The sequence below is a fragment of the Mastomys coucha genome, unplaced genomic scaffold (genome assembly GCF_008632895.1).
Source record: "Mastomys coucha isolate ucsf_1 unplaced genomic scaffold, UCSF_Mcou_1 pScaffold22, whole genome shotgun sequence".
Taxonomy (NCBI): Eukaryota; Metazoa; Chordata; class Mammalia; order Rodentia; family Muridae; genus Mastomys; species Mastomys coucha.
The window spans coordinates 156099347-156118960 of NW_022196905.1; the positions used below are offsets into that span (position 1 = coordinate 156099347).

Below are 19614 nucleotides of genomic sequence, written 5' to 3' on the forward strand. Positions count from 1 at the left end.
TGACTTTGAACTCAGAAATCCACCTGCCTCTGCCTCCCAAGTGCTGGGATTAAAGGTGTGCACCACCATGCCCTGCCCGATATTGGATATTCTTATCTCATGGTTTATGCAACTGATTCTACAGAAATGAGCCTCTCTTCTGTAGCCTGCTGCCTACACACAGTCAGAATTCCTGAGATCAGTAAAAGCACTCTAGCTCCCTCTGAGGCCAGAGGTTGCTAAAGATGGAGCCATCAGCCCTTGGAGAAGAACACTGCCATAGGTATTTTGTCCTGGGTCAGTTCCCAGCAGTGAGTACAGGTAGGTAAATGAAAGAGAGAACTCTGTTTTAGTCTGCTCCACACTTCACATTGCTGTATGTTTGACCAGTCGCATAGCCGAGTGCACAGCTCATGCACCATGTGGTAGCTGATGTTCCAGATGTAGTCTAAGTCATATCATGCATCTCAGACATTTTAAGGAACACATGTAGAGCCAATGACACGTCCTCTTAGGTATGTGAGGTGAGGAGTGCAGGTCTTGTGGGTGACCCTCTGAGAGGAAGCAGCTGTGGAGCCTTCCAGCAGAGGCTAAAGAAGGCCTTCTGCTTGTAGCCGTGACCTGCTGTGCCTGCTGTGCCTGCTGTGCCTGCTTGCTAGGGTTGTCCTGCTATGGTGTTCTTGCCACCTTGTGAAGATTGAGTGTCTTAGTCTAGAAAAGGGGTAAGGATGGAGCATGGATTCCCAGAGAGGCTCAACACGTTTATCAGCACCCACTGCTAAGGTTCCCTGGGGCCCTGGGCAGGCCCTAGCCCAGGCTACCAGTGAGAGCTTAGCTGAGCACTCTTATACTGGGGTGTCGGGGGGAGGGAGTTCAGGAACCCTTCAAAAACTTTTACTTTTTTGAGAGACTCTCCCTAAGTGTGATTCTGGTTGGCCTGGATCTCACTATGTAGTCTAGGCTAGTCCTGATCTCATAGAGATCTGCTTGCCTCTCAGACTTCTCAGTGCTGGGATTGAATACACTGGCCAACCGACCAATGTATTTAATGGTTGGTTTGTTCCCTACAGAGCTTTCTTGCCAGGGGGTGGGGGGGGGCAGGGCATGAATTGGCGGTGGGTATGATTTGTATACTTGGCAAAGATAAAATAATTTAAAGCAAGATGTGGAATGCTGCTGCTGGCCAAGCAGGGACAGTTGCAGAGGTTATGTAGGGCCAGCTTTCCAGGCCAGACTCCTCACAAAGGCTCCCTCCCTCCTTTTTGCCCCCTGTTCATGCTGAAGGGATTTGATTTTCCCTCAAATCCCTGGAGGTCAAGAGCTTCGTTTTGTCATGTCTGAGTGATGTGTCTCTGTGCTAGGGCCTGGATTTCATTCATTAGGCTTTATGGATTGTCAGCCTCTGCCTCCCAGAGAGGCTCAACACGTTTACCCGCACACAGTCAGATAACTTGGGAAAGCCTGAGGCTCCTCTCCCTTTACCTCCTTTCTTGGTGACAATTGGCGATTGAACCTAGGACTTCCTGCATGCTAGGCACATGCTTACCTCTGAGTTATAGCCCTAGGTCTTTTGACTTCCTGCTTTGAGACAGGCTCTCCCTAAGTTGCTCAGGCCGGCCTTGAACTCTCTGTATCCAGGTGGGTCTTAAGTGTGGGGTGTTCCTGCTTCACCCCCAACAGTGGCTGGAATGGCAGGCAGCACCTCCGTGGCTAGCTCATTCAGACTTCCTTTTCATTCTATTTTATGTGAATGGCCTCTTTGCCTGCACATATGTAAACATGCCATGTTCATACCTGATGCCTGCAGAGGTCAGGATCACCTGGGACTGGAGTTACAGACCATATGAGCTCACATGGGCATGCTGGGAATCAGACCTCTGGAAGAGCAGCCTCTTAACCGCTGGGCCACCTCTCCAGTCCCTACATTTCTTTATATTAGAAAAAAGACAGTTCGGCTATTAGAAAAAGACAGTTTTCGGCTCCTGAGGAGTTCAAGCATTTACTTTATACTTCTCCAAAAATTTAGAAAATTGTAAGCATGCATGTTTCTTCTCCTCTTCCTCTTCTTCCTCCTACTTCTCCTTTTCCTTCCTCCTCTCTTCCTCTTTTCCTTCCCCATCCTCTTCTCCCGCTCCTTCTCATCATCCTCCTTCTTTTAGGATAGGGTTTTTCTATGTAACTCTGGCCATCCTAGAACTCAGTACATAGATCAGTCTGGCCTCAAACTCACAGAGCTCTGCCTGGCTCTGTCTTCCGAGTGCTGGGATTAAAGGCGTATGCCACTACACCTGGCTTCTTCATTTTTATTACCAAGTGGTTTGTACCATGGACATCTGGGTTCACTGTGAATTTGTCTGTTCTAAGAGACTTAACTCACTGGATTTCCTGCTCCTAATCCAGCTCTGGGGAAGCAGGCCTTCCTGTTCAGCCCCCTAGAGTCCATATTCCCAGATACAAAGTGAAACCACTTAACCACCAAGGCCTTCTGGTATTTGAAATAAGTGATTCCTTAGGCATAAAACCCCCAAGCTAATGGATGGTCCGTGTCCAACACAGTGGAGGCAATCTATAGGATGAACTTGTAAAGTTTATAATTAACACACATTTAACAAGGCGGCAGCTAGGCAGGTTTGTCCAGTGCCTGCCTGCCTTCAGAGGCTGTTGTGTTGGGACTGGGCATTTGTGAGCAATCTCTGCAGCTGTGTATTTAACTTTTCTGTTAATGTTAAAGGTTGAATAAGTAATGCTCTTCCCTGCACTGAAGCCTTCCATTGTCCTACTGAATGTCTGCTCATTAGGACAAGCAGTCCTCAATGCTTTTATTTCATGCCGGAGACTGAATTGAATAACCCAGGGGAAAGAGGCCTGTATCATTCCAGGCAGTTACGTTTCTAGAAATGAGAGCACTGTCCTCAGTTTACAGTTAGCTGAGATGGGGTGACTGTTAACAGGCACGTGTAGTGCCTCACTGCCTGGAATCCTGCTTGAGGATTGGCTCCGATTGGAACACACAGACTGCTGTGGGTCTGCGCTCTCCGCTTGACACAGACAGGCTGGGTGCAAGATTCCTATGTCTCAGACTTACAAATGTTCTTTTAACCAAGTTAAACGCAGGTAAGAGTGCTATTTATTTGTAATACAAATCAATAGAAAGCCATTTTTACAGCACTGGAAATATGACAAGATTGAGTAGTACTATTTTGGCCTGACTGGGCTGCTGATGGTTGAGGAGCTCAGGGTGGATGCAGAGCTCTGGAGGCTAGGTGTCTGTCCCTTGGGTCCTCACTCACATTTGTCTCTGTCTCCACCTGGGTGGGTACTTGGGGCTGCTGGTTAGCTTCTTCAAACTGTCCTGGTCGGTAAAGCAAGGACTGCCAGTGCTGCCCACAGTGTTTAGGACGCAGTCCTCCCACATGTGCTGTCTGCTTCTCAGCAGAGCTGCACTCCCTCTTCATGGGCAGCTGGAAACCTGCCTGAGTGTTTGTTTGAAGAGGAAGCAGACCGAATGCCATACCCCTGTGCACAGCTCTGCTGTTTCTGTCCTGGCCTCCTCCCTGGTTTGGGACAACAGACCCCATTCTGATGGAGACAGTTCTGTAGTCTGTACTCTGGATCCCACCCCAGCCCTCTTCCTCTTTGGGTGTTCATCCTAGGATCTTCTTGACTTCACTGGTATCCCTCCCTCACACCTGACTACAGTGTCTTCAGGTGGTCTCCATAATCACCCCTGTGTCAGAGACGGAGATCCCCATTTTTGGGTAGCCACCTCAGAATGGAGAAGCAAACTGACTGGGAGGGTGTGATCTCCTTCTGGTATCACAGGTAACACTTGAAAGAAGAAGGTACATTTTTAGCTTATGGTTTCAGACCATGAAAACAAGGTCCACTGGACATCATGGTGGGATTACATGAAGATCAAAGGGCTTGCTTCTTGGTAGGTAGCCAGGAAAGAAGTGGGAGAGGAGAGGAAATGAGCCAGAAGTCGAACCAGGCATCGCAGAGACAAGGTTGTTTTTGTCTTTGAGGGCATAATCTCAGTCACCTAATTTTTCCAGTACCTTCCAGTGATCCCATGTATTTATGAATTCATTAACATATTACTCTTTTGAACAGGTCAGAGCCTTCATAGTCCAGTTGTCTCCCATGACTGACTGGCAGCTGGGGGCCAAGCCATGAGCCTTTATATCCAGACCATAACATTGATTTAGCAGGCCCCATTGGGCAGCATCCCGAGGGCTTAGGGACTGACTGAGTCTGGGCTGGGTAGTGTGTCCAGGGGAGAAAAAGGGCAGTGTGGAGGCTGTGGGGGCGGGGGTTGTAGGGGACTGAGCGTCTGATGCCTGGTGCCTCCCTTGTTGCTTGTCTATGCATCCTTATGTGCCTTGTGAACTCTTCTCCCCTTGCTGGGACCCTGGCCCCAGCACTAACTCCTCCTGTCTCTCTTGCTCCTTATCTTGGGAGGAGATAACCTCCCTGTGTGTGCCAGGGATCCTGTGTGTGCCAGGGATCCTGTACTTAGGCCTCTGTACAGCTGCTCTGTGACTTCTGATGGTTGACGCTCACCATTCTTAGCTGTGGTTGGAGGAAGCGCTGTGGGGCAGTTCTGAAGGGAGCACTGCCAGGCTCTCAGCCTTCCTTCGTGCCTCTGATGATATCCTGTGCCTTCCCAGGCTCCTGCTGCCCCACTGACTACCTGACTGACTTCTTGGGGCTTGATTCCAGTTTTCTTCTGTTAGTTCATTGGACCTCAGGGCCTGGGGGACAGCACCCTCTCAGAACCTGGTTTCAAGAGCAAAGCTCTGAAGGTCTCCATGGAGTTTAAATTGTTAATTCCCAAGAGTTAACTCTGACCCTTTTGTAAGGATTTTCTGGTCTGGGTCTTAGAAGAACTGGTCCTGGATCAGGCAGCTCAATGGCCCTCCACTGGTTAGACTCGGTGGCTAGAATGGTAGTTGACTTTCTGGCCATCTTGACTACTTAGATGTAGGTGAGTGCCTGCTTTCTGACTTTTCCAGAGTACTGATGGATTATTTTCCTTATGGCCCTGCTACTGATGGGTGCAGCTGCCCATGCAGGTATGGGCTGTTCTGAGCTGCCTGGCCTGTCTCTGGCTTGTGACCTGTCTCTCACCCACTGATAAGGAGTCAGGCTTTTCTGGTTTGGGCCCCATGTGATGAGGGTAAAATAATTTGCATGCAGCTTTTCAGGTTCTTAGTGTGCTGATAGGGTTTACATCTCTCTCTGCCTGTGCATGTACCTGTGTGTGTATATTCTCTCTCTTTCTCTCTCTCTCTCTCTCTCTCTGAGGTAGGGAGGCCCCTCTCACTGTACCTCCTGAAGAGGAAAGTGGTGTGGAAGTTGGTGGCCAGGGCTCCTGGTGGACCTGGCATGTGAACGCTGTGCCCATTAGTCACTCTCTCCACTGTCAGTCCCTTAACTGGTTTAAAGTGGAGTAAGGAGCAGTTGACATTTACAGGTAGTAGCTGAGTGCTTCTTCTCATTCCATGTGCAGGAATTGTTAGTGGCAGACCCCACACAAAACACACCGAGCCAGACAGACGTATTTTTACAGGTCTGTTCTAACATCTGTAGTAACTACCTCCACTCTTTCTGATACTTGCCATATGGAACTTTGTTTGTGTAGTTTTAACCTTCGTGGGTGTCAGAACCACACCCCTTCTTTGGATGTTTATAGAGAGAGAGGTTTATGCACATTGGACATCAAGGTGCTCAGCTCCGCTGTTGACTTACACTCCTAGAGAGTGAACTACCCTCCTGGGGTTGAACCTTGCTGCTCTGGGGGATAGGCCATGCTTCCTGAAGATGGCATGGTGCCTGGCTCATCTGGCATTAGTTTAGACTTTAAAGGATCATCAGCACTTGGGGTTGGTGTCCATTGAGAGTCTGACCCAATCCAAGGGTTTCTTTTTGTTGAGACAGGGTCTTGCTGTGTAGCCTCTGATGGCCTGAACTTTCTGTGTACACTAGGCTGCCTCAAACTCAAAAAGATCCGTCAGTCTCTGCCTTCTGAGTGCTGGGGTAAAGGTATGTGCCACCACTACACATGGCCCAGTATTTTTTTTTGTGTGTGTGTGTGGTTTTTTGAGACAGGGTTTCTCTGCTGTCCTGGAACTCACTCTGTAGACCAGGCTGGCCTCGAACTCAGAAATCTGCCTGCCTCTGCCTCCCGAGTGCTGGGATGGGGTTGGCCCATGTTCCCAGACTTGCTTTGAAATCCTTCCTCAGCCTCACAAGAGAGCTGAGAGCCACTGTGCCTGGCCCAGTTTGTGATTCGGGTATGGATAATTTTTCACAAACAAAGGTGTTACTGGCAAGAACACCTGTGCTTCTGCAAGTCCTGACCTCATTCACCTGGCAAATGATGTCATGGTCCTAGCCTTCCAGCTCTGTGTGTGAGTCACTCTCTGTGGCTCTCAGGTGTGTCCAGGTGGCCTTTGAGCTCATTTTATCTCCCAAGGGGGCTAAAGAAGAGCCAGATGGCAAATGCAGTTGCTTCCCTGGGGTACAGATCTGAGGATCAGTTACTCACTGTAAAGTGCCTCTAGAGTTGCTTACCAAAATGCAAGTGTGTGTCATAAAGAATTTTTTTTTCAGCTTGAAACGGAAATGAAAACAGCTTTTTTTTTCCTAGTTGGAAGATTAAAATTTTTAAGAGAAGGTTTGTCCTGTGGAAACTGAATTTGATCAAAAGCCAGAAGGGTTCTGCTCCCCTCCCACTGAGCCCATCTCAGACAAAGGAGAAAAAGGCCCAGGTGAGAGAGATGGATAGATGGATCTGGGCCCAAAGTTAGCTCTCCCAGCAGAGGGAACCTTCTCTGCTGTCATACGGCAGCCGGCAGCCTTTCTCCTGAAGTGATCTCCACACCTGCGGGAAGGAGCACTGTGCTCTACAAGAACACTGGGTTTGCCCATGTAATGGAGTGCTTATGGGTTTATGGGCCTTATATGAGGCAGAACAGGCAAGTGAGTGAGATGACCCTCTCTTTAGGTGGGGAATGGGCCCAGAGCATTGTGGTCCCTTGCCCCTAACATACATGTGAGCACACTGGGACCTACTAGCCATGCTGTTGATAGGTGGTAGATCCCTTTCCTTGGAGAAGTCATCTCTCAAGGTGCTCTCTTCAGTATATGTAGAGGAGGGACTCTACATATCTACATGTCCTAGCTGATGGTACCAACCCGCTGTGGTCTCCATAGTGTATAGGCAGGTGGTGTCCAGCGTGGCCTCAGAGATGTGATGGCTTCACTGTCACTGATGGGTTATTTCTGTGCCTCATGTCCTTTCCCTTCATGGGACCTGTCTCACCCAGGGAATCCTAGGGCACTAGTCAAGACATTGCACCTCTGTGAAAACATGTTTGTGGCTTGGCTTTGTCTGCAAGTGCCCGAGGAATATTCTGGTTGCTATTTGGTTTATGCAATACACTACAGAGACAGAGTCAGAAGGCAGGGCAGACCCAGTCTCCTGTAGCTTGAGAGAAAAGTCCAAGAAACAACTCCAGACCAAACTGCTGAGAGCTGCAGAGGGGATGGAGTGGCAGCAGTGACCGGGGTTGAGGACAGAGCAGAGTTGGGACCTCACACGCCGTGGACCCCATCTATGTTTAGGGCCTGACATCTGCGCACTGACACAGGACACTTTGTACCAGTGAGGACCCTTCTTGGAAGCTGCCTCTCTCTGAAGTGCATCAAACACTATGTGAAAATGACATGTGAGCCCTGAGGCGCCCGCATTGCCCCGACTATTGCTTTCCCTCTGTTTATTGCAGAAGCATCATCCTTATCCCTGGAAGTGTCTTTTCTGTCCACTCCATTTCTGGGACTCCTGTCCCTGTCCCATGCCGAGTGAGGTGCAAAGCCCTTTGGCCTGTGACTGTTTGCTGGTACAGATTTCTTCTGGCTGCCTGTGTCGGCCCCACAGCTGTCAGTTAACTAAACTCATCCTCTTTAGGTGACGTCTGAGCAGGCCAGCTAGAGTTTGTGTGGAGGCTCCAAAGGAGTTTCTGTAGTAGCTCTGTTTCAGTCTCTTGGATGGTGTCTCACCCACTGAGATCAGCAGATACAGTTTTTGAAATGGCCATTTTTGGGCATCTAAGTTAGATGGCTAAGTACACCAATTAAGGATGGGTACGAGAGGGAAACCAGCGTGTGTCTGGGATGTTACCTCGAGGGATGCCTCTTGCCAATTCTGTCAGCAGTTGGTGCCCTGACAGCTTATATGCAACACCGCAGTTGATGTCATGCCCCCCTCAGTGACCTTGGCCTACACAGCCTACACTGCAGTTGGTGTCATACCCCCTCAGTGACATTGGTCCACACAGCCTACACTGCAGTCAGTGTCATATTGCCCTCAGTGAGCTCGGCCCACAGCCTACACTGCAGTCAGTGTCATACCCCCTCAGTGACCTTGGCCCACAGCCTACACTGCAGTCAGTGTCATACCCCCTCAGTGACCTTGGCCCACAGCCTACACTGCAGTCAGTGTCATACCCCCTCAGTGACCTCGGCCCACAGCCTACACTGCAGTCAGTGTCATATGCCCTCAGTGACCTCAGCCCACAGCCTACACTGCAGTCAGTGTCGTACCCCCTCAGAGACCTCAGCCCACAGCCTACACTGCAGTTGGTGTCATACCCCCTCAGTGACCTCGGCCCACACAGCTGACCTTAGCAGGAAGCTAAGGGTCTGAAGGCTGGGCTGTGTCCCTATCTGCCCAAAAGAGACTGGCCCTTCCAAATTAAGATGCCACCATCGTGAGAGCTTTGTTACCAGCCTAATCTTCAAGTAGAGTTACACATTACCAGGGCTCCAGAACCTGAAGCAGCTCACAGTACAGGAGCTTCAATGTAGACAGTGTTCACACACACTGCAGTACAGGCGCTTCAGTGTAGACAGTGTTCAGACACACTGCCTTACCAAGCACAAACGGTTTGCTTTTTGTCACCCAGGAAATCAGCACATTCTACAAAGTCTGGGAAGACCCAGCTTAGACTACGCGGTGTGTGTGTGTGTGTGTGTGTGTGTGTGTGTGTGTGTGTGTGTATGTGTGCGTGTAAATGTGTGTGTGAGTGTGTGTGTGCGTGTGAATGTGTGAGTGTATGTATGTGTGTGAGTGTATGTGAGTGAGTGTATGTGTGTGTGTATGTGAGTATGTGTATGTGTGTGAGCGTGTGTGCATGTGTGAGTATGTGTGTATGTATGTGTGTGTGTATGTGTGTGAGCGTGTGTGTGTGTGTGGGGGGGCTAAATAGGTGATTCACCGTTATTGCTTGTAATCTAATGACTTGATCTTCTTTTCCTACCCTCTAGCAGGTCTGGCAAGGCAGAAGGAGTTGGGACAAGGCAGTAATGTAACACATTGTTGTGGTGTTTGTGTTGTCCAGATGCATAGCATCTGGCTTATTGACCAGACAGATGTTGCTGTTTACGTCACAAAGTGGATTGGGCCTACCGACTTAATAGAGCCGTGGTCATGTGGTCAGTAGAAGGCAAGGCCAGTAAGAGGCAAGGCTTGCTACCTTTCTCATATTCAGGCTCATGTTTTTTCTGCAGCAGAATTAGGATTGGTTGTTGGGAGGTGAGCAGGAAGTGAAGTAGCAAAGTCACAGTGCACCTGCACACACAGCCCTCAGATCCTCACAGTGTAAGCCCCGAGCTAGCTCTTGTCCGCTTTCAGTGTGCCTAAAGAACTATAGTCTCATTGTCACTTGATGATTCTGTTATTTCAGAAGACATCATCAGCATGGTTCTTCTAGTCAGGTGTTGTCTGGGCCCTCATGGATGTTGAATTCTGGAAACTACAACCGTTTGACTGAAAACAAAGCAGGAGGCCTGTTAAAGCAGAAATCCCCTTAGCTTTGACACTAAATCCCAGGCCTGGAAACTTCATGTGGCTGGAAGCACCCAGAACTTCTGCAAAGTGTGAACCGAGGCCAGGGCAAGAAACTGCTTGCCATAGGTGTTAGGCCCCATGGGAGGACTAGGAAAGAGCTGTGTAGGCTTCGGTCTCCCACCTCAGATCTGTGGCTCCATGTACTGTCCTCCTGCCTGGAGGAGGACGCGCCATAACAGTTAATATCGTGTGCTCAGGGAAAGAGGATTTCCTCAGCCTATTTTCAGCAGGGGATTAGGGACAGCAAGCTGCTGCTGTGAGGATTTCAGCTAGGTTTTTGTGTAGTTTTGCAAGGTCCCAGTGATCACCTAAATGTGAAGGTGGGAAAGAAATGATGTGGAGGTCATTGACGTGGCCCTCTTGGGCTGTGGGTGGTGAGTGGAGATGCCCTAGAGAGGCACGCCTGATATCAGAGAGAGCTGGGACAGCTCGGGAGCCTGGTGGCAGTCACTGCTATGTCACAGCTGGCGGAGGTTCTTGTGTCTTTTCTAAGCACACTTGTAGCAATTGGAGCTCTGGCATTCTGTGTGATGGAGTCTTCCAAAACCCCTTTCTAGTCACTCTTGGCTTGAAGACATTTTTCTTTGAATCTGTAACATTGACTCTTTTATGATACAAAGAAACAGTAAGAAAGGGTTTAATTACATTTAAAATTACATTTACTAGTAAAATTGTTGTTCTGAGAGAACAGTGTTAGGCTGCTTTGAGATTTTTGTTTTGTTTAGCTTCCTGTCCTTTAATTGAAGTGTTTTTTTTTTTCCTGTTTCGTAACTTTAATTTTTTTTAAAGGAAGGTATTATTTTAAAAGTTCTGAGTCCTCTTGTTCGTAGTAAGTTTGTGTGTGTGTTTGTCCATGTGTGTGAATAAGAAACTTGCTATAACACTGAGTAGTTGGGCTAGAAGCCATGTGGCATTCAGAAGAGTGAGGGTGACAGCATTACTTCTGTGGTTCAGAACTGAACTGAGTCTGGTGGGCACTTTCCATCGTAGCCAGGGAGGCCCCATCACGCAGCGCAGCTTGCCCAGCTGAGGGCTTTCTCACTGGGGTTGGCTGCTCTGTGACTGACGTGCCTAATGAGGAATGTATCCTGTGTGCTGGATGCCTTGAGACTTGAGTTGTGTAGAGAACTTAGCATTCCTTATATCTGATTTGATTTGATTTTGATAAGCAGGTTAAAGGGGAGAAAATTTGGTTCACATCTCAGTGTGAAGGTCAGTAACAAAGGTGAAGGTCAGTGTGAGGTCTGGACCTCAGCTCCAGAGAACAAAGACAAAGTTTTTATTAGGGATCCAGTTTAAGAAGGAAGATGACAGGAAGCAGGGCAGCTTTGTAGGGAGCAAACCCTCCAGGCTCAGGCTCTGTGTAGATACCTTGCCCCTTCTGCCTCCTTCACAGTCTGGGGCTGTCCTCAAGGGTGAGATTGCAGGTACACCTGGGCGCTGTGTGCTGTCCAGCCCCACAGGATTTACCAGTGAAGTTGTGGCTGGTCACAGGGAACTGACTTTGGCCTGCAGTTGCTAAAGGTGTCCAGCCCTTCTGCCCACCAGTCCCCACAGTTCCCTAGAACTAAGATCAGGGGTTCAGAGAGGGCCTGGATGAGCTGTTCACATAGCTCACAGCTGCCTTGGCAGAATGGGGTGGCAAGGTCGATGGCAAGGCAGTCACACTGGCACCAGTGGTGTGATGGACTCTGTAGTTTTATTTGGAGACAGCCAGGAGACCATGTCTTCTAAACTACACCTACAGGCCTGGTGGACCCATCTGGAAAGCTATGACTCTCACATGTGCTTTTAAGTTTGGTCTGGGGCAACACCTGCCTTTTCTGCCTGTCTTACTCCTTCCAACACACACTTAAAATACACAGCAGTCACCTCTATATCTGACTGGTGCAAAACTGGCTTTTTCCAGCAGGATGCAACGATCTCGGTGGAGGCAGGCAGCCACTCCCTAGAAAATAACTCCCTGGGATTTTCCTGTCTCCTCTCGGTGCCTGTGGGAGCCTCCACGGCACAAGAAAACTTCCAGTCAACTCGTTGCTATAATTTTAGCAATCAGGAAGGAACGGGGGGGTGGGGGGGTGGGAGGGGAAGGGTAGAGTGCCTGAGCCTATCATGGTCAGCATCACTGGAAGAAGTTCAGCAGGGGGCAAGCAGGACCTCAAGTGGGAGACATCTTCCAGCCTGCAGTTCAGTTGCCCTGAAGTCACAGGAATCCATGGTTTGCAAACCATGGTGAGGGAGGTTGTTGCCAGTTGGTCAGTGGTAGAGAGAAGGCCAGTTCTGAGCCAGTCCTGGCAGTGAGTCTAACTCATAAGTGACGGGTCATGGCCAAGTGCTCTTACGTGCTGAGACTCTATAGAGGTCCCCAAGGCCCTGGTTACATGACCAGGGAGTTCTCCAGGCATGTGTCGCCTGGGACCAGGGAGAGAGCTACTGTGCACCTGGCCCATGGCCCCAAAGCCACTTAAAAGTTTTGTTGTTGGCATTGAGACTTTACTACTTAGAACAGTGTTACATGGCTTGAGATAGTTGGGAAAATTGTGTCATATTGTTGCTTTGTTAAGAATCAACCTCAGAGGGGAAGAGCCTGGGCAGGGCAGGGCAGGGCAGGAAGACATGGAGCCCTCCCTCTCTCCTCAGCATCTGTGTGGAACTGAAGAGTAGAGACTCGTGCTGGAGCTGGAGTAGTGTGAGATGCTTAGCTGGTGTCACGGCTCCGAGCACCTCCTGTGCAGTCTGGAAGGGGCAGCCCCCTGTTGATGTTTCTAGAACCTGTGCAGAATAGGTACCCACCTTTGGCTTGACCCAGGTGTCCATGAACGCTTCCTTGAAGCCTTCTTAGTGCACTAAATCCTCTCCAGCTGCAGACCACAGCACCTCACACCTATGGCCATTCATATACTGCCTGGGGACAGTCTGTGTCTCCAGGTGCTAAAGAGTGAAGTGCTTGGTGACCCAGGACCATAAGAGCATAGAGATTTCTCCACTGTAGAAACCTGGAGGCCCTGATAGAGTAACAACCTAGCTGTGAGACCAAGGAAGCATGCCAGCCTTCTAGTGCCCTGTGAGAAAGGGTACGGGCAGCATGTCTGGAGGTAAATTCCATATCATCTGGAGACCAAGGACATGGGTAGGTTTGTGGATGATGGGGAACTATATTCCTGATGATGGACTGTGTGGTAGAGTCTCAGGCCTAGGAGAGAGATTAGTTTACAGTTCTGCAGTGACATAAAATATAGAGGCCAGAAGAGGCACAAGAGTTTCCTTCCTCCTCATAAGCTGTGGTAGTGAGGGACTCCTCCCCTACACCCCCAGGTGATGATCAGACATCAAGGCAGTTACAGTGAATGCTGAGAAAGGAGAGAGTGAGAGAGTGTGTGTGTGTGTGTGTGTGTCTGTGTGTGTGTCTGTGTGTGTATGTCTGAGTGTGTGTGTCTGTGTGTCTGTCTGAGTGTGTGTGTGTCTGAGTGTGTGTGTCTGTGTCTGTGTGTCTGTGTGTGAATGTGTGTGTGAATGTGTGTGTGAATGTGTATGTGTGTGTGTCTGTGTGTGTGAATGTGTGTGTGTCTGTGTGTGTGTGTCTGTCTCTGTGTGTGTGTCTGTGTGTGTGTATGTGTGTATGTCTGAGTGTGTGTGTCTGTGTGTGTGTGTCTGTCTGTGTGTGTGAATGTGTGTGTGTGTCTGTCTCTGTGTGTGTGTCTGTCTGTGTGTGTGTCTGTCTGTGTGTCTCTGTGTCTGTATGTGTGTGAGTGTGTATGTGTGTGTGTCTGTGTGTATGTCTATGTGTGTGTGTCTGTGACTGTGTCTATGTGTGTCTGTGTGTGTGTCTGTCTATATGTGTGAATGTGTGTGTGAGTGTGTGTTTGTGTCTGTAGGTGTGTGTCTGTGTGTGTGTATCTGTGTGTGTCTGTGTATTGTCTCTGTTTCCAGGAAGATGGACTGGGGGCTTTCTCTGCTGGAAGAGGTTGTGGGCTCTTGTCTGTCTGCAGTGAAGGGAATGGGAGTCCTGTCAGAGAAGGGCTGCAGACACTCACCTCCAGGGAGGAGCAGGCCCAGCTGGAGGGACCCCCCACCCCCGACAGTAAGTGACTTCAGAACTCTTGGAAGAGATTCTGGGATCAGCACAGCAAATGAGCACAGGCTGGTCATTAGCCTGGCCCATGTCCACAGCTCTTACTGTCTGTCTGCCCTGTGTCTGTATCCTAGTAACCCATGAGTGTCCTGGTGCAAGGGCTACAGGGAACAGAGAAAGCCAGTGCCCTAGTCTGTGAACTGAGAACACTTTCTGTTTCTTTGGGCTATTTGAAAAGCTAAGCAGAGCAGCCTATCTAGAGAAGGTTCAAAGCTTACAGAATTCCTATAAGCAGAGGCAGAACAGCCATGTTGAGCAGGCCTCTGGAGTTCGCTTCTCCAGGCATCTTCCTCAGGCAGTGCAAAGAGGACATTCCTAGGAACACAGGCCTTGGCTTAATTTCCAGCTTTAGAACTCTTGCATGAGCTTTAAATCTCATCCAGTGATGGGTGGAACCTGACCATCCCTGGGGCAGCTCGCAGCTGTTTTTGTTTGTTTGTTTGCAAGCTTGGGTGTGCTTTGTTTAGTGGCTACTGAGCATTCTTTCAGGGTCAAGTGTTGCACCAGCACCAGAAATATTGACAACGAAAAAGAATCAGCTTTTCCTGCTAGGATTTAAAATTTAGTGAGGGAATCACGCAGTTGCCTTAAATAACTGATGAGCAACAAAGCTGTCATTGTACGCTGCAGGCGGGGCTACACAGGCAAAGCCCGAGCGAGCAGTGTGCTTACCTGTACGTTGGAGATGCTCTGGGGCTTCCTCCATCTGTTCTAGATGCTGACTTTCTTGAGGCCCTGGCCTGGGAGACTGAGTCCCATGACTTGAGCTTGCCCTTATCTGCCACCAGGGCACATTGGCAGGTCACCTTTAGAGCTTAAGGACCCAATGGCCTGCAGTTAAAGGGCGTGCCTTCAGTCCTCACATTCCTTGGGGAAGGAGTCCTTAGGCTGCCGCCAGATTGGTCCTGTACTCAAGGTCATACACAGTCCTATCCTGTTCTGAAAGGAGGATCCTGTGGCCTGGTACCCACTCCTATCAGGGTGTAAACACAGGCCAGGTATGAGGAATGTGGTAGCCCCAAGCCAAAAAGTCTACTTACAAAGCAGTTGACTGACTGTCCAGAGAGCAGGTGTGGCTGGCTGTTGGGACAGCACTGATGGGCTGGGCTGCATGTGACGCTGGGTCCTGTCCCTGCCTGTTTGGCCCTTGCTGACCTCTGGCCCTTCTGTTTTTCTCTACCTCATTGCTTGGTTTCGTGAGTGAGCAGTGGGGATTAGTGAATGCAGAAGTCCATGCACAAATGAGGAATGTAGTACCAGGACATCTCTGCTCTTTTTCCCCAGGCAGCTTTTCCTGTAAGGCCACGGTGGCAGCATTTTCAGTGCCCTGCCCCTGCTTAGGTTGGTCTAGGATAGGTGTCCAGGCAGCATTAGAGCTCAAATGGCAAGCTGTGATTTTGTGAGACACTTATTAGTACAGCACCAGCACCTCTGGCACACATGTATAGTCTCTTGGCTACAGCTTTTCATGCCACTCTGTGACTCTTCTCTGGAGCTGTGTCTCCCTTCTTATGGTTTCCCCAAGTTTCTTTCCTGCTTATTGAAGGTGCCCAGGTCCAGTCAGCTCGTTGTGGTCAGGGTGTCCCCGTGTGAAGAGTGTCAGAAGGCCACGGCAGTGCTCTGCTATTTTTAGTGACCCCGCTATCTTTAGTTGATGTTCGCCAGCAAGGCCAGCAACTGCCATGTCTAATAAGAAGTAAGGGAAGGCAGTGCTGGCCTTGATCCCTCCAGAGCCAGCAGAGAGGATGAGCACTGTTTGGAGGTGGTGCACACAGTTACCTTGCTCAACAATGAGCAAACCTGTTTGGAAGCAGATTGCTAGAGCTGACCACTTAAAAATAACCCATAAGAATGATTTTGTACAAAATAAACATCAGTACTTACTTTTAGAATAGCTATTGTTTACTGCTAGGTTGGAGACTGGAGGTCGTACCGTCTCTCACCTGTGTCCATCTGTGTGTCCTAATGGCAGTGTAGCAGTCTGTTTCTCTGTAGGAAACGTTAATGGCAGTAATAATAAATCATGGGCCTTACAGGACCTTGGTCAGCTGCCCTAGGGTGGAGGACATTGTGCAGTAAATGACAGGTGCTGCCCAGAGGAGCCCATCTGAGAACATGTTGGCACTATCAGAGCTCCAGTGCAACAGACTCCTGACTCTGAGACAGACAGCTCCTGCGCTGGTCTGTGTCACTGTGTTGTTGCTCTCTTGGAACAAAACCACAGCCGAGAGGAGGACATGACAGTGTCGTCTTTTCCTGGGAGCAGTTGCCTAGCACCTGCTTGCCCTGCTCTAGCACTGCTGCACTGAGGCCTGAGATGGGGGGAACAGTGTACTGGGGCCCGGGCGCTATTCCAGAGGAGCAGGCTCAGAGCCACTGCGTCCTCCACGAGTTAGGGAGAGAAGCACAGAGGAGGGTCGCTGGGGCTGGGGGGATAGTGTCATAGAGATGTGTTTACGTGAGTCTTAGTGTTCTGTTGCTGTGAAGAGACACCATGACCAAGGCAACTCTTGGAAAGGAAAAGATTTAATTGGGGCTGGCTTACAGGTTCAGAGTTTAGTCCATTATCCTCATGGTAGGAAGCATGGCAGCATGCAGCCAGACATGGTGCTGGAGAAGCTGAGAGTTCTACATCTTGATCAGCAGGCAGGCAAAAGGAAACTGAGTGCCACTTCCTCCAACAAATTACACTTCCTAACAGTGCCACTCCCTATGGACCTGTGGGGACCATTTTTATTCAAAACACCACACAGTGAAAGATTATACAGGTGGTAGGTATATTACGCATGGTAGGTTAGTGAGCTGGCTGGCTGAGGTGCAGAGGTATATGGTGGTCAAGGATTAAGCAGGCGGCTTGTTCTGGAATCTTAGAGGCTGTTCATGGTGCTCTGGTCTCCTTAGACTTCTGTCTGGAAATGGCTGGCTGTGCTGCTGGGTAGAGCCAGGTGCAGCAAAGTTTATAAATTAGTAAATAGACCTTAAAGTTTAAATGCTTAGAGGTCTTTCAGATTATGTGTGTGTGCAGATTTGTCAGTTGAAGGTTATTAGCTCAGTGGTAGAGCACTTACGTGCTAAGGCCCAGGGTTGGGTTCTCAGCTCAGTGGGGATAAACTTACTAAGTGTCCTTCCTTTCTTTGCCAAGTGGAGCTCTATACTCTATAATTAGCCTCATATACAGTAGTGCCACGAATACAACCTCAAAGCTTTGTTTAGTATCAGTCAGCCAACTTCTTTGGAAAGTCAAATAGTATTGTGTTGATGAGACAGGGGCCCATGTTGGGGGAGGTTGTGGAGGACTCTCTTGATCTGAGGCTACATAAGGCAGTAGCAGTTTGTGTGTAACTCGTAGCTGCATATTGACTGTCCATCAGGGACAGCCCCTCTTGGAGAAGAAGACAGAGACACGGCTTATGCTCATGACTGTGTCACGAGACTCACTGTATCATCTGGGGTAACCCTGGCAGTAGGCACACGTGCAGGTGTAGGTGACGTCAGAGGGAGACAAGCAGCTGTCTGGGAAACAGCAGAAGGGCTGGTTGTACTTGGTCCAGTATGGAGGGGTGATTTACAGCCAGGAAAAGGGGGCTTCCAGTGTTTGGAAGCATGGGCTCCAAGACCTGGTCCTACCCCCTATGTGAGGTAGTGACTCTGGGTGGCCTTGTGTAGGGTTAGCTCTTGCTAAGGTGTTATGTGGCAGTTAGATGCTCAGGCAGAGTGCGAGGTCTGTTGTCAGGGTTGGAGTTGTGCCTGGAGTGTTCATAGTGGAAATTAACTCCAGACTGCCTCTCCCAGACTGCCTCTCCTAGACTGCCTCTCACAGAAGGGGTAGTTTGTGGGCATGGGAATAACCTGGATCTGAGAAGCCATGTATTTAAAATATTTTAAATTAAAACAGATTTTTACAGCATGAAATGAAAAAATTTGCACAAAAATGTAAGAATAAACAAACATAAGCTCAAAGAGGTGGTGTGCTGTTGGCCTTCCTCCCCGGCCTCTCTGCTTCCTGCCCCCTCAGCTACTTGTCAGTCCACGGTGGTGGATGGTCAGGCCTGAGGAGTGAGCACACACACAGCCTGCCATTCTGACTGCACCTGTGTAAGGGTTACCTGAGTTCACATTTGACTGAGTACACCTGTGTCTGCTTAACTCAGAGGTGCATTTGACGTAGGCAGCAAATGCTGAGGTGCAGAGCTGTGTTAGAACCTTCTGTGTTAAAGTTGGAGCATTAGATACAATGTTTACAACCTATTCATATCAAAACTTATACCCTTTCTATATTTTCTTCTAGAAATAGATGTTGCATTGTTAAAGTTGCACTCGGCTAAGAACTGTTGTCAATGCAGCACAGCTAGGCTTGTGGTCAGAGACGTCCCCACATGCTCATTTCTTGAATACTTGGTCTCCATCTGGGAAAGCTGAAACTTTAGGAGTGGAGTCTGATGGTGGAAGTAGGGCACCAGAGGTAGGCCTTTGAGATTATAGATAGCATGGCCCTTGGTTCTGACCTTAGTCTCCGTCCAGAACAACCATTGCTGCATGCTTTTACTGTCAGAGACTGGGCCTTATGTCCCTTCTTCCCCACTGTGATAGCCCTCAACCCTACAGGAGCTGGGAGCCAGATAAACATTTCTTACCTTAGCTGATCCGGTCAGACATCAGGGTCATAGTGATGCAAAGTGACTGATAGAAAAGATTTGCACCAGAGATGGGGTTTTTCTGTGGCTAAACTTGGTCCTGTGGAACATGTTTGTGGGAGGAATTCTTAACAGTTGGAGCAGAAAGCTGGTGAATCCTAGAATGCAGTGTGTGTAGCTTACGTGGTACTGGTGGAAGATTAAAAGAATAAAGCAATGACAAATGTAGACAAGGCTGTGCAAGCTCAAGAGGGTTCAGACAGGAGAGAGGGTGTTTCTGGGGGACTTGGAGCAGCATGGATGAGAAAGTACTGGAGGCAACAAAGTTTGGGGTCAGGAACCCTTGGATAAGCTGATGGCTCATGCCAAGCAAGTTTGTTTAGAAGCAGAGCACTTTATATACAATTTACAATGGAAAAATGAGAGAGACAGCTGAATTCCATCATACAGTGGGGTGATGTCACCTGGAAGCTAACTACGAAATGTTGCACAACAGGATATCCAGTGAGTCACAGACAAAGGTCACAGCAGCCTTGGAGCAGATAACCACAGCCCTTCAAGTGGGAGGAAAGTCAAGATCTTAGGACTGAAGCTCCCAAGACACTGCCTTCAAGGTATTAGCGTGGCCAGGCATGTTCTGGCTTCAGATAAGAGCGAATTTCCTTCACCAGAAATCAGGGCCACAGAGAAAGCCTTGAGTCAGCCTGGGAATTGGCCGAGGCCTTTCATGCTTTCTCCTGGAAGAGATCACTTGTGCTCTGCCCATGTCCTGAGACATGACAGTAGTCAAGCTGTGGGGTGGTTATCACCTGCTACATTTACTGAGAATCCTGAGGGGACAGCATGTTGAAAGATCTGGAAAAAAAGAAATGTGCATTTGACTGGTAAGAGCACATTAATGTTTTGGAACAAGTAACTATGGACCACACAGCTGTGGTTGTGAAGATCAGTACCAT

At 49.1% G+C, this 19614-nt stretch overlaps 1 protein-coding gene and 1 long non-coding RNA gene across 6 annotated transcripts in view; both read left to right on the top strand.

The window, feature by feature from the left end:
* Atp11a (ATPase phospholipid transporting 11A) overlaps positions 1-19614 on the top strand; it is a 110033-nt gene that overhangs the window by 1738 nt on the left and 88681 nt on the right. The window lies entirely within an intron of this gene.
* LOC116068923 overlaps positions 1-19614 on the top strand; it is a 28035-nt gene that overhangs the window by 1273 nt on the left and 7148 nt on the right. Inside the window, exon 2 of one of the 2 annotated variants that reach the window (XR_004109754.1) lies at positions 6632-6752. This is a non-coding gene — a long non-coding RNA (uncharacterized LOC116068923). Of the gene's footprint in view, positions 1-6594; positions 6753-19614 lie in introns of both variants that reach the window. The other variant, XR_004109755.1, reaches the window with a different exon arrangement.